Source organism: Propithecus coquereli, unplaced genomic scaffold, assembly GCF_000956105.1.
Source record: "Propithecus coquereli isolate 6110/MARCELLA unplaced genomic scaffold, Pcoq_1.0 Scaffold210, whole genome shotgun sequence".
Classification (NCBI taxonomy): Eukaryota; Metazoa; Chordata; class Mammalia; order Primates; family Indriidae; genus Propithecus; species Propithecus coquereli.
In genome coordinates this window covers 3167793-3171376 of record NW_012146079.1, presented here as the reverse complement: position 1 = coordinate 3171376, position 3584 = coordinate 3167793, and positions in this window count along the sequence as shown.

Sequence of the window (3584 nt, the reverse complement as noted above, 5' to 3'; positions counted from 1 at the left end):
GCTAGGATTACAGGCGTGAGCCACCGTGCCCGGCCAATATATATCATTTTTATTCAAAAAATTTTTTAAAGCAAAGGAAAAAAACCAGTAAGAAAGTATGCCAACTTATTAGTTCTCGGTGATGAGAATCTGAGTGATGTTTGGTTTTCTTTGTTGTTTTCTGCATTTTTATAATAAAAATAAATAGTTGTTGATTAAAAAAAGAAATAAATCATGTCTATATTGTTTAAGGTCTTGTTATTTGGAGTTTCTTCACCTATAGCTGAATGTAATTCTAATTGATATTTTATATATGCGTTTTAAAGCACAAGGGAAGGTAAGATATTTATCACCACCAAGGTTCACACCTTTAAATGGAATTATAATATCATGTAAGTGTAGCAGCATAACAGAGGCTATATTTAAATAGCAGATGTTAATGTACTTACAAAAACATGTATTCAATACATGTAGCATTAAGCTAGTTGCTGGAACAACCAGCCACCCCCAACCTTAATGGCTTCATAAAGAAAGGTTTATTTCTGACAACCCTAATGTGGGCTGGTTGGATGTGGGAAGAATGTGGGAACCTCTGTCCTGCGCAGTTATTTAGGACCAAGTCTTTTTCTATCTCGGCTATTAGCAACAAAGAGCATCTTCCATATCTGGCCTCCTGAGTCCCCACAGAATAGACGTAGAAAGATGGAGGAGGTTTTACATGGTCCAAGCCTTGAGTGGCATTTGACGTTTCTGCCAGCATTCTGTTGCCAGAACTCAGTCCAATAGCCCCAAACTAACTGCAAGAGAGCCTGAGAAATTTAGGTTAGCTGCATTCCCAGAAAGAAGAAACGAGAGCACTAACTTTCTCTTACCCAACAAATAAACAGAAAATAGAATTTTAACTTCTTTTCTAAAGGCCCAGTTAAGGGCCACATGCTCAAAGATACATCTCATTACGTCACAAAATAGTCTTCTTGGGTCACCTTAATATTGAAACATGCAAGACTCAAACATTTCTGATAATGGAAGATAAACTCCCCAAAATAGCGTGGCTTTGATGACAAGCTCTGGTCAACTGCTGTTCTTTTTATTCCTGCTGCTGCTCTTTCTCCTTGTTTGTGTGCTTTTTCCATGATGAGGGGCAATTTTTTAACGTCTGTGGAAAACATTAAGAAAAGCTTCCATAGAGCTTTATATTGTTAAAAATTCATTTAAGTGGTCGTCAGGGAGTATATTACTAGAGACAACAATGGATCATTGAGGCAGACAGAGCTTTTTCATTTCCTTTTATACTACTTTTGGATATTTTATAGGCTATTGTTATTACGAGCTACCTGATATTTGTGCAAAATAAGATCATTTAGGGTATTTTTAATAGGGTTAGACAGCCCTAAAACACATAGACAGACAGACAGATAGAACGGACTCCATATTCATCCGAAAATCAGTCATGATGGTTTTATTGAACCAATGTTTCCCTCAAATTCTGGGCATTATTGAAGATGATCCATTTGAGGAAACATGATTGGGATAAAAAATAATAGACTCAAGAGGAATAATGTCTAAGATTCCATTTCGGCTTAATGACGAGTTTGTGGCTTGCATCATTAGACAAGTTATTGTCCATCACATTTTATCATGAGACTCTTTCCTGCATTTTTATAAAAATTTTACAACCTCTATTTTCAGAACTGTCCAGAAGATGTTGTTACTGTTAACTGTTATTTCCTTTGATGGTTTGATGTTTGAATTTCAGCTTTCTTCCAGAGGTTTGAGCCATATCGTAGGCAGAAAGTCAACTTTAGAGGATTTGTCTATTTCCTAAGTGAAAAATGAAGCAAGTTTTAATGCTTTGGCTTGTTCGCTAAAAATACAAAAACAAATTTAAAATTTTTGTATTTATTAAATAAATTTGAAGTATTGATATTTATATAGGATAAAAAGAGGCAATTGTACAAAAAAATGCTTCTGTAAAACTAGGAAGAATTTTAAGTTAAAAATGAAAAGACTTTCAAATGATTTCTGTAAGTTTCAAGGAAGCCCCATTTTGGAATTATTGAGTTTAGGATTAGTGGGGTCACACTTCTAACAAGCCCAGCACATAGTGGGCACTGAAATCACTTTTTTTTTTTGAGACAGAATCTCAATGCGTTGCCCCGGCTAGAGTGCCGTGGCGTCAGCCTAGCTCACAGCAACCTCAAACTCCTGGGCTCAAGCGATCCTCCTGCCTCAGCCTCCCGAGTAGCTGGGACTACAGGCATGCGCCACCATGCCCGGCTAATTTTTTCTATATATTTTTAGTTGTCCAATTAATTTCTTTCTATTTTTAGTAGAGACGGGGTCTCGTTCTTGCTCAGGCTGGTTTCGAACTCCTGAGCTCAAACAATCCGCCCGCCTCGGCCTCCCAGAGTGCTAGGATTACAGGCGTGAGCCACCGCGCCCGGCCATTCAAATCATTTTTGAATGATGAGTGTGAATGAGCAGGACCCCAAAGGACTGGGAGAAGAGAACGGTGAATGGTGAGACTTGAGGGTCGGGGGTGGTCTTCATTTTCAGTGAGAAATGAGAGGTCGCCGAGTCCTGGAACCACAGGGAACTCTGGCATCTTTGAAGAGACATAGAGAACAAGGTTTCTAACATAGAACGGGGCAATTATTCCACTCTCATCTACCACGAGGAAATCATTAAGCATCTGCCAGAGTTTTGTGGCTTGGGGAAGGAGGAGGGATTTCTCAGCTGCCTGACCATGGCTCTGAGCTATAGAAAAGACATCAGGAATTCTTCAGCCTGCCTGTGCTTTCTGATGTGGAGCCAGAACTGGACTAATCTCTTCATTCCCCCAAATCTTTCTCCATGTATCCAGGCTTGGAGATCGGACCACAGGCTTAGGTCACTAATTCATGACCTTTAACACTCATCAGAATCACCTGGGGGCTTTTCCAAAAATACTGTTACCAAGGTCCTACCTCAGACTTACTGAACCCAAATCTCCAAGGGTAGGGTCAGGACATGGGATCTGAGGATATGTGCTTTTAAAAGGCTCCCTGCTGAATCCGTTCCTCGCCAAAGAGCAAGAAGCCCTGGCCTGGCTTACCTCTGCAGTAGAATGAAACACATCGTTACTTTGGGCTTTGAATGTAGACATGACAGCCCTTGGTTATTAGCTTGATCCGAAAGGACTAACCCATGTCACTACTCACCAGTAGTTGAGTGATCGTGAGTAAAATGCTTAACCTCACTGCAGTCTCTGTCCCCATCTCTAGGAAGCAGGGACTAGTCTTGGTGTCTTTATAATGTGCCACTGTCTTAACTTATCCAACTCCTAACCATTTGGACTGAGTTCCTGTGAACATATGAATGCTAAAAAAAAAAGAAAGAAAGACTGAATAAGTGCAGGTGGACTATTAACAATTAGAAAACCATAACTGACAATCTGGATGCTCGTTTAATACCATTAAAAGAATTAATGCATTTCTTTGCAAATAAGTGGCTAGAGTAGGATGAAATATGATTAATTTTTTTTCATTTAGAAAACCCAGAAAGTAGATCATATCCAGTTAAGAACAATCTGCTCTATAACCAAAGATACTTCCAAACAAGAGGCC